This window comes from Rhinopithecus roxellana, chromosome 18 (assembly GCF_007565055.1).
Source record: "Rhinopithecus roxellana isolate Shanxi Qingling chromosome 18, ASM756505v1, whole genome shotgun sequence".
In the NCBI taxonomy this organism is placed as follows: Eukaryota; Metazoa; Chordata; class Mammalia; order Primates; family Cercopithecidae; genus Rhinopithecus; species Rhinopithecus roxellana.
Window position 1 is genome coordinate 28006169 of NC_044566.1, and position 13350 is coordinate 28019518.

Here is a 13350-nt window from a genome sequence, read left to right on the forward strand (position 1 = left end):
ATGGAGACTATCCTGGCTAACACGGTGAAACCCCGGCTCCACTAACAATACAAAAAATTAGCCGAGTGTTGTGGCGGGTGCCTGTAGTCTCAGCTACTCGGGAGGCTGAGGCAGGAGAATGGCGGGAACCCAGGAGGCGGAGCTTGCAGTGAACCGAGATCGCGCCACTGCACTCCAGCTTGGGTGACAGAGTGACACTCCGTCTCAAAAAAAAAAAAAAAAAAAAATTGAAACGTACAAACTGTTGTAAACTTCTCTAATTCCTTCAAATCACATTACAAAGTGGCTTATGATTTTCTTTTTTAGAATGCTGATATATGCATTTGTTTATATATGCAAATTTTTTATCTTTGGCAAATTTCAAGGACTTGAGGGTACACCATGAATTAAAGATTATAAAGGAGAGCCTTTTATTCTTGCCATGTACTTCACAATAGAATTAGAATTTATTTTAACACAGTATATTCATATCTTAGACAGATTTTAGGCAACTAAATGCTAAGAGAGACAACTAAAGTCAATTCAATATCTTACACATGATGAATACTAACTAATACAGTTAATTAAAGCAATTTGAAATCTCTCTTTACTGATTCCATCAGCATTGGCTTTTTCAACTAATAAAGAACTTTTCTTAAGTATTATGAATTGTTATGAAAATCACAAATTGCAGAGGCGTTTATGAAGGAGAAATAATTTATTCATTAATTACTAAAATTCACTGACCATAAATTTGTCACTGAAATAAAACTGTGGCACTTATGCCCAGATGCACTCATAAATAACTAAATAATTAAACTCACAGCCAAAGAACAAAAGCCGCTCAATGGGCCCAATGAAATCCAAATTAGTATCTCACAGGACTAAAATAGAAAATGTAATAAAAATTATGCTAATCTGCATGCGACCCTGTCAAAGCTTTTATGCTAGCAGTTTCCAGAAATTCCACTTTGTTTTCCAAAACTGAGTTGCTGTTCGGTGTCCCTTAACTGTGGCAAAGTATTTGAAACATTCCAAGGCATATGTTGTCCCTATCAACACTGTATGGGTTGTGACAATGAGGACCATGATCTTCCAGCTCTCTGAGGACATCCTCCCCTAACTTCTCATTTTACCAGCATGGGCCCAAGCCTCCTCCACTGGATACAAAGCTGGGGGAAAGAAAGATGGAGAGATGAGAACCAGCATTATTGAATACTTTTGATTCACTAATATTAATAACTGCACTCAACACCTGGCTTAACTATATTCACTCATTTAACCCCCATGATATGTTTTTCTCCATTTTCAAACAACAAAGTTGATATCAAAGGTTTAATTGGATTCCTCGAAGTCACCCAGGACCAGACGTTTTGTATCTACCTTTTCTTAATTCCAAAGTCCATATTTTTTTTGGCCTGAAGATAAGACCTCAAGTCCTATACTCATTTTGGGCAACCTGCTCAGAAATCCCTAGAAATCTGTAGCTCTGTGTTGAGTCCACTCCGGATAGACCAGCCTGCTCAGAGGGTAGCAGCTCCCTCTTGTTCATGAATCTGTTTTACTCAGCAACATCATCCTGTCTTTGGAAAGCACAATCCATGAATATATTGAATGTAACCTAGAGACCCCTGACATATCAGAAGCATGTTGATTATGAAGGATCATTCACATTTATTGTGTTCTTTAATGCTGTATGAAAATATGGGGAAACTGGCAAGACAAATTCACTGGAGGAGCCCTTGAATAATGAGTCAGATATCAGAAAAGTGAGTACATGCAAAATAATTAGTTACCATTTCTGGCTTCTTCCTGCACCTGCTAGTTTTTTAAAAAAATAACCAGGCTTGGGTTCATAGAATTTCAACTTCTTATCTTTGCCCTCCTACTTAACTGAGTCACCTTGGCCAAGACCTTGACCTTGTAGAGCCTCTACCTTATTTGCAAAATTGTGTCAATTAAGTCAACTTCACACAGCTGCTAGACACTGGAACAAGAGTATGTGCACCCAAAAAGAGTTCAAGAGTTAATGTACCCCCATGTATGTTTTTCCTTGACCAGCAGAGCAGTGTTTTTAAATATGAATTTGAACTTAAGAGGGTAATGAATGTCCCAGCCGAGCACAGTGCCCATCACTCCCTATTGTCGTATAGCAGGCAGCTCCACACATTGACACTCTCTGCCTGGGCCCCGAGGCATCTAAGCTTGCATCTTATATGTTTGATTGTCTTCTGTAGCCATATGGCTATTGTAAATATTGTGTATTTCTTTGAGGATAAGAATCATATCTTAATATCTTCAGATCACAAACATATATGCAACAGAATGTCATGCAGATAGTGAGCTCTAAATGGAAGTTTCTAGAAATGAAATAATATGGATGGTGTCTTGATAGAAGTTGTGGCACTCTCTAGAGAGAAATCATTCTCACAAACCTGATCAAACTGCAAAACACTGACTTCCAGGGCCCAAGACACTAACTAGTCTTCCTTTGGCTTGCCAGAGAACACTCAGATTCTTTTAAAGAAATAATCTTAATGCCTGACTTGGATAGAAAACCTGCATTTGTATTCTACAGCAATGGTTCAGGTCATGAACGTTTCACAAGGAAATCAAATAAGTAAATCAATAGCACAGAAACTATTTACCCCAGGGCTCATCTGCTACCCTGTGGTTCATTATAGTGCTTAATATTGCCATGATTAGAGTTCCTCTCTTGTGAGTTAAATAAACGGTATTTTGAATGTATGAAAAGTTATTATATATTCATCTAAGCAACTTCCAAAGAATTTTTACACACCACTGAGTACCGGGTATTGCATGGCACTAGGGGAGGTTCAGCCGGAATCTAAACCATGATTTATAGGTCAGGCTAGCCACAGGAGAGGGTAAACAACAAGCAGAGTTATTTCAGACCCGCTATTCCAAACTTTCTCCTGCAGGCTGGGTGCCTTTATTTCTATCTGCTTGTGAAAGAATAACATATGTGGAAGAAAATTGCATGCTCCAGACCCCTTGTCATTGATTTATACAAACAGAAAAACCCAAAAGTTTACATTGGTTTCACTTCTTTCTTCATAATTGGACAAGTTTTCTCCAGTGGTTTAAATAATTCTTTTCAGTCAAAGCTTTCTGATTGCTCCTTCCTATTAACTTTATTCCTCTCAGTATCCTATTACAGGATAATAATAAGAGCATTGGAGTCTTAATTTAGCAAATAAAAAGGGAGGCAAAATGATTAGCCCCAAATCCTCATTCAGCACTAGCAACTGGCTCCCCTTCTCTGGCTCTCTTCCGCATCATACTGTTCAGACACATGTGGCCAGGGATCCAGGTCAGCAAGATGGGCTCCATCGGATGTAAGTGGTGCTCAGTGCAGACCTCAGTAGGAGAGAATACATTTCAGCCTGGAGGCCTTTGATGACACATCTCTGGGAGAGGTTAACAAATCATTCATTATTCTTGTTTTTACTCTGTAATGATCCCAAATACGTGGGCCATGAGTCCCCTGGGGATTTGGAGAATTAACACAAGAAGGGATAGAAGAATCCATATTTTCAGAGCATATATACTCAAACAATGTCTATAGATTGCATAAATGTCTTGCACATATAGCTGCTACTGTTTTAAAATTTATATCATTCATATGCACTGCTCTGATTTATGAAATAGCAATTATTTGAAGTGCTATTAAATTCCTTATGATTTTCTAATTATGCATTGCCACAATTATTACATTATAAAAGTACAGATATGATTATGTAGAGTTACTAGAAAATAAATGAAGTTTTGTGCCTTCAGAAAGTTGAGACCCACTATTCTAAATGATATGATCAAGTTTATGTTACAAAATAAAATTGGATACAAGGAATCCAGTTTCTTTTTGGTTAACGAATATGTAAAGCACACTTTTCAACACTTTTATTCTTTCAAAATTTTATTATTCCATTTATACCTTTTTGTGTCTATTTTTTCTAAAGTTTTGTTTCCCAAGAAATGCTTATTAATTTCTTACATAGGTGTTTCATAGTAAACATATACTTTTTATTAGGAATTTTTATTTTTTTAATTAAAATTTCCTTTCTATTCCAATACTTACTTTAAAGACACCTAATTGGGAATTGAAGCTTTTATGTTTTTCCAATTTATTTTGAGTGTATTTTTAAAGCAATCACAGAATCTCCAACACTGGTTCCTCTGCATCAGAGCCTCTGATGCACACATGGATATCTAGTCATTATATTTGTTTTTTTATCACTTTCTGTCAATTAAGAACATTCTGTACTACTTAGTTCAGAAATAGCGCTATAACCAGTGACATAGTCCTTTGTCTTACAACTGGCTCCACGCCAGAAAAATATGACCGATTTTTCTGAAGAAAGAAGTATATGTCCCAGAGTTTATTGAGGTGATCCCCAAGCAAACTTACAGGCACAATGCTGATTTCAGTATAGACTTCCTACTGGTCCATCTATGGACTCAAAAATTGCTGCCCTACGAGAGAAAACCTGGGGAAAGGGCAATTGTCATTATGCGAATTGTACTGGTCTTTTTCGGTATTTGAAAAGTCTACAAGATACTATGTTTAGAAGACAATAAATTGCAATTATCTTAACCTAGAAGAAAGAAAGAAGCTGAAGCAACCTACCATAGCCATGCACTTGGCAATGATGCGTAATTGACACTGTTGAGATGGGTTCTGAGTATGATCATTTTTATTATATTATAATCATTATCATTTCACACATGAAATGTAGCATAAAACCAAACACTAAAATACTACATTTTCACTGGGCTTAATTATAGACCTTAAGTCATATTTTAAATACATTACACACACACACACACACACACACACACACACACACACACACGCAATATAAATCCTGAATGCTTGGTCCACTATTTCGTTTGCTTAACTAATTGACCTCTGTAACCAAGAAAACAGTCCTGGATCTCCACCAAGAAATGAACAGCAAAAGTTTCAAAAACAACAAGTAAAGACCAATTATGAAATGTGTCCTCAAATAAATTGTTCCTTAAAATGATTATCAAAATCACATGGGGAATTTTTGCTTTTTAATGCATCTTCTCATCTCCCATGACTAAAGTTTCAATAGGTCATAGATAGAGCCTAGCATCTGTTTTTATTTAACCCATGAGGTAATTCCAATAATTAGAGAGGTTTGGGTACCACTTACTTGACCTTCTGTTTTTGGAATGTCCCATATGCTCTAATCACCCTCTGGTATTTTTCTGAAAATCTACCAGATTTGCCAATGTCAGTGGCCAACCCTAGTTTTCCATGCAACCTAAAGTCTAGCCCACAGCCCGCCTCTTCTTTCTTTCTAGCAATCAGAGAAACAGCACAGCACATGTTTGGACTAGCCAGATCTAATAATTAATTGGCACTTACTGTCTACATGGGTTGTTTGTAATGATCATTTGTTCTGATTTGTGGCCATTGTGAGTGATAGACTTGCTATTCTGCAGCAACTATGACAGATGCAAAGAAACAAGGGACAGGATAAAAAAGAGTACCAGCCTTTGTGCACTCCCAAGGCCACAAGCAGTTCTCACAGTGACCATGTAGCAGTGGATCTGGGAAGACCACAGAAGCCTAGTGATCCTCAGCTGGGAACTTACCTTTGTTTGACATCAACATGTTCTCTCATTGAGTCATTTTAATTCAAAGTGATACATGTTTTCTGTTGTTTGTTGTTTGCTTTGGTTTGGTTTGGTTTTAAAGACCGGTGACCAAACTAGTAACTTTTGCTCACAGCTGAGGCACCCAGTTCTTTAATAAATCTAGATAAAATCAGAATTTTCACTAAGACTTTGCACCTTCTTGAGCTACTTTGAATTTTTCCCAGAGTTTCTGTAAGGACTTGACTCTGAAGCATTTCATGAAATTTAGATTTTACTGCTTCAAGATGTTTGTGGTTACAGGGAGAGTCACATTGTGGAATAAGAAGACTTCCACCCAGCCACCCAGTTCCACTCTCATGACTTTCCCCATTATTACTCCTGTACCTTCTCCTAACCCCCAGTTCTGCAACCTCAAGGCAAAACAGTGCCAAAGTCTGGATATAAGGTGGGATACAGGAGTGATTAAAGTCATGAGCTTTAGCTGGGGTCAGACTCCCTGTATTTAAATCCCACCCTGATCAGCATTGTGACTTTGAATAAGACTCTTGGCCATCTCACTTGTCCATCTCACTTGTCCATCTCACTTGTCCATCTCACTTGTCCATCTCACTTGTTAATTTCCTTCCTTTATTTCCTTCCTTTATTGGCTATCTCACTTGCTAATTGTGAATGATAATAATGGTGTTTTCTCCACTGGGTTTTTGGGAGAATAATATGAGACCATGTATTAAAGCACAAAGCATAGAATTTGGAACATTATAGGTTCCCACAATATTCCCCAGGGGGCACTTAATATTTGATGACTGACTGAGCTATGAAATGATGCACCTGATCGGCTTCCTGCCTCATTAATTAGGATTAGAAATGGAATCCAGCTCAGTATTTTATTATTAATACTCAACTAAATACTTGGAGAAATCAAATACCAGTGATTTCAAGAAATTTGCATCTAGTTAGGAATACACTGTAAACACATGAAACAAGAGATCTGAGAGGCAAAATACAAGGTGATTAAATTAATAAAATAGAAAATAAAAGTTAAGCAAAGTCATATTCAGAGTTTGGTAACGATATTCAATGAAAGTATTTTGAAGGATACATTTTCAATTTGATGTTAAAAATATTAAGTAACTGAATGTGGCAAGTATGAGAGAATAGTTCAAATGGTGGCTACTGTTAAGAAACATACATTGATTGACATGACTGGAAATAGCAGGCCAAAGCAAAACCTTAGCCAAGGTGAGATGGGGAGGGGCAAATGGCAAACAATAGAGGCTGGATGGGAGAGTTTGTGTTGATTCCTATGGGCATTTGTAGCTGTAAGCTTCAGGGAGAGAGAATAGGAGAGGCGCTGGTGGAGAACAGCCTCCAGGAAGAACAAAGGAGTGTGGAATGTGGGCCCCAGAGCTTTGTGGGATGAATGGAGACAATACAAGTTAATCAAATACTATTCCAGAAATAATGTTCTGACAATATTTAACATAATTATTATTTCTATCATTTCATGAAATTAGAATCACTCAAACACAGAGAAAAATGTTTCCATGGCATTATCCTTCATGACTGTAGTGATAGAGTGGACCATATGCACACACCCAGGGGGCTGTGAGAGAGAGGAACTATGGGAACCAGCAAAAAATAAAAGCAGAGTCTGGCTTAGAAGTGATCAGATCTGCACTACCTCCTAGCTTTGCCAGTTGCTAGCTGGGTAGCCTTCGGCAGGCTACATGACCTCCGTGAGCCTCAGGATCCTTCCGGGTAAAACGTGGATCATGCCCGCCTTGCACAGTTGTCCTGGGGATCAAAGGTAACATGTTGCGTAGAGTAAGCTTCCACACAGTAAGCTCTCAACAAATGCGAGACATTATTGTGGCATGCAATGCATGTAATTGAACCCAAATAATATGAAGGGCTAGAGTTGAGAGTACTCAAAGGCCCTATCAGAAACCCCGGGTTTTATTTTACTTTTTTTTTTTTTTTTTTAATTTTTAAGTTTGTATTAAAACTTTCCGTTATTTACCCTTGTGTGAGCTACAGAAGCACCCAGGAGTTGTATTTGCCTGCCCCCTAGTGGTGAGAAAAGCCCACTTCAGGCATGTGTCCGAACATCTCATTTTATTGACCAGAAACCCAAGGTCTGAAGAGGTAAAGTGACTTCCCCAAGATAACAGTGTTTTAAAAGGCGGTACTGGAATCCAGGTCTTGGCACTCCTCTTCATGTTATTTTCTAACCACAGCAGGGCTTCAGAGATCCGAGGTTAGTTTAGGCTAGACGTTTAATGGATACAAGGTACTATCTCCCTCCCATCACCTCTCTTATGCAATAAGGCTCTTTTTCCTTTGTAATGAAAGAGTTTAAACAGCCAGCCCTCCTGCCACCTGGAGCCAGGCATAAATGAACTGATTGCTGAAAAATAAAGGGAAGCTTGCGGTGGTTATGATCAGAGAGGGCTGGGCTCCCATGGAGCAAAAGAAGCCAAGTTGATGCATATTTTTAAAATCCTGATTTAGGGGTCACCAAGCACACACTTTACCAGGAAAGTGGCTGAGGCTGGATACAAGGGGCAAAGGCTCTCACTCTGGGGTGTAGTGAGCTGGGAATGGTTTGCTGCCAGATGAACTGGTTTGAATCCCAGGTACATCTCTTAAGTGGTCTTTGGTTTTTGACTGATTTTCACAGACTAGATTTTGTCATCTTTAGTTTGAGAACCAATAATTAGTTTTTTAAAAAAGAAGGAAAATAAAAGAACTATATCTGAGTTCCAAATGGCAAGATTTTCAAAAGGAAAGGTTGTTTTATACATAACAGAGCTTTATATAAATGCAAGATGTTACCATTTTCACATTGCAATATACAGTGGGTATAAAAATCTACAACTTTGGGTTAAAAAAAAGTCTGTAACTCATTTCAGTTCTGTTATGAACAAGGCTTTTAACCTCTGTGAGCCTCACTTTAGTCATCTTAAAATATAAATACTCACTTTACAGGTTAATAATGAGAGTTCATGTCACAGGGTCTAGACGTTCAATAAATGTTAGTGGAATCTAAAATGAAAGCCACCAACCCTCAATTTCCTTCTTTTATTGTCTTCCCTAAAACCGTACAAATAAGCAAGGTAGAAACTAGAGATGAAACTCAAGTCAGTCAATTTGAAATTTTGGTCAGAGGTTTGGTTGGTAGACAAGATTAAAGCCAACCTCAAATACAGCTCTGCAGATTTATCGGTGAGTAAATTGCCCTTAGTAAATCCAGCCTCATTAACATGACAGGTTGGCCTGGCTGTATTTAGACGAATACCTGCCTTTTCTTTTGAAATTTAGGAAAGAGAATTTGCCAAGTTTTAGGGCTTTTCAGACTGTGTTCTATGAAACAATAAGGTGTTGGAGGGTTCTCAGGACCCTGCAAGAGAGGGTAGGTGATACTAGACTGGGCTTCTGCGGGCCGCCTGATTCTCTGGTTCAACCTAAGCATTCACACTTTTTATAATTTTATTTGGGGAAAAAATTTCTGCTCTAAGACAATTTTTAAAAATATGACCATGGCCCTTATGAGGCCTGGTGACACATCCCATCTTGATTAATTGGGCCTTTTTACATGTTCCATAAGTGGCACCATGAATTCCAGCTAATTCTCTTACCAGCACAGACTGAGGATCGCAGAAGCGATAGCCTGAGAAGAAACACAGAGAGATCATTAAAGTAGCTGGCTGGGGGTTACGGGAGGCTGGGGGAGGGATAATGGGGAAAGGAGATAATGTTGCTCAGAGTACAAAGTTTCAGTTGGACAGGAAGGATAAGCTTCAGTGATCTATTGCACAGCATGGTGACTATAGTAAATAATAACGCACTGTGTATTTCAAAATTGCTAAAAGACTAGATTTTAAATGTTTTCCCTGCACACACAAAAAAATAAATATGTGAGGCCATGGATTTTTAATTAGCTTGATCTCATCATTCTACAAGGTAAACATACATCAAAACATCACATGGTATCCCATAAATACCTATAATTATACTTGTCAATTAAAAAAAAATAAAGTAGCTGGCGAGGACCGAATACTGACTTTGTGCCAAGTCACTGTCCTACATCCAAAATTAATTTAGGGAATGCTCATAACAACTGCATGATCTGTGTAGTACTATTATGATCCCCATTTTACAGATAAAACTGAGACACAGAGAGATTTCTCACCCAGAGAGTGAACAGTGGAGTCCGGTACAGGAAATTTGGTGCCAGAACCTGCACTCTTAGCCTCTCTCCTAGATTGTTTCTCATCCCACAAATAAATCATGCAAATAACCATAACTAGGAAGAAAACTTGTCAGCTCCAGTATTGTCAGAAGTGTCACCTTTCTAGACAAGGGGTCATAGTCTATATAGGATGCAACTTCTCTACATTTTCTACTTACGAAACCCTAACTGAAGAAGAGGTGATGTCCCTAAACCAGGCCATTGCAAGGGACAGATTCTCCTGGAAGTTTGTTTTAGCTTTAAAAAAAAGTCATGTGCTGCTGGGCACAGTGGCTCACACCTGTAATCCCAGCACTTTGGGAGGCCAAGGTGGGAGGATTGCTTGAGCCCGTAGTTCAAGAACAGCCTGAGAAATATAGTAAGAGCCTCATCTGTACTACAAGAAAAAACAATTGCCAAGTTTGGTCATGCATACCTGTGGTCTCAGCTACTTGGAAGACTGAGGCGGGAGGATGGCTTGAACCCTCTAGGAGGCTGAGGATGCAGTGAGCTGAGAATGTTCCACTGAACTCCAGCCTAGGTGACAGAGCATGACCCTATCTCAAAAAAAAAGAAAAGAAAAAAAGTCACATGCAATCTGCATACTACTTTACAAATGAGAATTATATTTTTAAAAATATTTCAATGTTAAAATGACTAGTAACTTACCACTGAAATTGCCTAACCCTGCTTCCCCTTTATCCACCACTGCACTTTCAGTGAAATCATCATTCCCAAATCTGTGGTCTTTTTATCCCATGGTTTCACGATATACATGTTGGTGAGGCACAAATGTAAAAGACGGGAAATCTGTTAGCTATGGCCTGTTCAGTATGTTTTGAACACTGAGTTATATTAAGTTAATCTCCCAAACAAATCCTATGCTCCAGACCTCCTTTCCCTCAATGACTTAACAGTAGGGCAGGAGTATCTTCCTGTTCCCCCAGAGGTGGATTGCCATGGAGCTCATGAAGCTTAAGGTGTAGGCCCCTTACTTGGACAGTAATGCATTCACAAAGTCATAAGAGTTTGTAAAGTTTGCAAAAGAAAAATATCTTAACCACAATCAGTTGACATCCCTGTCTCTTTTCATTTCTACTTTGCCTCTGTTAGATCTTCCTTCTTGTCAGAAGGCACTGGGGTGGCCATGGGCGTTTGTAGGACCTGGAGAAGGGAAGTTGATTTAAAGATGTGTCATTTGTGTGAGTGAGATATAGTCATGTGGCTTGCAGTCGCTTCTATGTATTGGTTTACATAGGAACGGGAATGGTTTCAAGGACATGCCTGTCCTCCTCCGTGCTGACCCTCCCTGCAATATTGTGATATGAAGATGGAAGGCATAAGTCAAATGAGTTATGACTTATGGCAGCCAGCTTTAGTAGTGTTCAGCAGTAGAAAAAAACAAGATTTGAAATGAACAAAATCAGAAGCTAATCCATGAAAATTCTTCCAAATATTACAGTTCACATGCAAAGAAAATTTCTAAGATGGTTTTCCCAATTTTGAGAATCTTAGAAATTTACATGGCATAACCAAAAAGAAGCATAAAGCTGAAAGAAATGCGTAAACTGTCAATATTTGGCTCAACTATGCTAAGAGAAAGACTAAATTATCTATTATCCATCAGAAACCTGTGAAGAAGCATAGTGTGTAGCCAAAACTGTAGGAAAAGTGACACAGATGTGTCACGCAGTTAATGAATAAAAATGCCTTACTGGACTATGCATACACAGTTTATCAGCTTTTTAAATTTTGTGATTTCATGGGATTTTCTTATTCTAAATATTCGCATTTGCACCTAAGTTTGTATTCTCTGTTAAAGAGGGTGACAGACTTTAATTAAGTTTCAGATTCCATCAATCTGTATCTGCCCCTGCCTGCCCCCAAGTCTTACCCACCAATGTCCTCAGAGCACCTGTGTGCTCTTCCTTCTGGCTGGAATATTCTTCCCCTAGAAAGGTGCACATCTCACTCCTTCACTTCATTCAGGTTTCTGCTAAGACATCAGCATACTCAATTTCCCAAGCAAATTCCTATCTAAAATAGAATCCCCTAGGACCCTCGTACACTGTTGGAGGGAATGTAAATTAGCACAGCCACTGTGGAGAACAGTATGCAGGTTACTTAAAAAAACTAAAAAATAGAACTACCATATGATCCAGCAATCTCACTGCTGGATCCAAAAGAATATATATGTCCAAGAGAATATATATATCCAAAAGAATATATATATCACTGTATATATCCAAAAGAAAGGAAATCAGTGTATCAAAGAGACAGATGCACTCCCATGCTTATTGCAGCACTATTTGCAATACCCAAGACAGGGAATCAGCCTGTTTATTAATGGATGAGTGGGTAAAGACAATGTGGCACATATACACAGTGGAATATTTTTCACCCACACAAGAGAATGAAATATTGTCATTTGCAACAATTTGGATGGAACTAGATGACAATATGTTAAGTGAAATAAGCCAGACAGAGAAAGACAAATTTTGCATATTCTCACTCGTATGTGGGAGCTAAAAATTAAAACAATTGAACTCATGGAGATAGAGAGGAGAATAATAGTTACCAGAGACTGGGAAGGGCTGTGGGGAGGATAAAATGGGGATGGTTAATGGGTACAAAATACAGTTAGATAGAAATACACAATAGGGTGACTATAGTTAACAATAACTTGTTGCCCATTTAAAAATACCTAAAAGAGTGGAATTGGAATTTTCCCAACACAAAGAAATAATAAATGCTTGAGGTGATACCCCAATTGCCCTGATTTGACGTTACACATTGTATGCTCGTATCAAAACATCCCATGTACCATAAATATATACAACTATTATGTATCCATACTAATTAAAAATAAAACAAAATAAATAGAATCCCCTGTATTCCTCACCACTCTCTATCCTTTTATATCACTTTACTTCACAGTGTTTAACACCTGATGTGTCCCCCACTACAATATAATATAAGCTCCTTAAGAGGGGCAACGTTATCTGTTTTGTTCACTGCTTCATCTGTGTTGTTGAGATCAGTAACTGGCACACAGTGGGCACTCAAATATTTACGGGTTGAATGAATAAACAAAAATATATGTGTGTGTGTATATATGTACATGTGTGCATGCAGATTTATGGAGGAGTGATAAATTGATAGATCGATATATATATACAGAGAGAGAGAGAGAGAGAGAGAGAGAGAGACCCAAATTGATGGAATGGAAGGGTTGATCTGGGCTCTACAGTCAGGAAAATCCGATTCAGTGAAGGAGCAGGAGTTCTCGTCTTCCTGAGTCCCTATGCCTTTGTACAGCCAGGTCATCCCATCTTTCATTTTAACCCATGGTAATTGCAGCAATCTACTCCTATTTTTCTCAGAGGAGCTCCGGGTAATCATCTAAAAAGAATAAACATTTTAGTTTAAAAACTGGCAGATTTTAAAGTCAGGACCCCAGTGACCTGGCAAATACTTTCCTCTCCCACAAT

At 38.4% G+C, this 13350-nt stretch overlaps 2 long non-coding RNA genes across 2 annotated transcripts; both read right to left on the reverse strand.

Annotated features, from left to right (window-relative positions):
* Positions 1-386: 386 nt before the first annotated feature.
* Positions 387-13275, reverse strand: LOC104658315. The gene is made up of 4 exons (XR_004054749.1): positions 13070-13275; positions 10529-10606; positions 10296-10416; positions 387-1151 (listed from the first exon to the last, which is right to left on the reverse strand). It is a non-coding gene; the product is annotated as an uncharacterized LOC104658315 (long non-coding RNA).
* Positions 3070-7389, reverse strand: LOC104658314. The gene is made up of 4 exons (XR_747415.1): positions 7310-7389; positions 5396-5475; positions 4409-4487; positions 3070-3151 (listed from the first exon to the last, which is right to left on the reverse strand). It is a non-coding gene; the product is annotated as an uncharacterized LOC104658314 (long non-coding RNA).
* Positions 13276-13350: the final 75 nt, after the last annotated feature.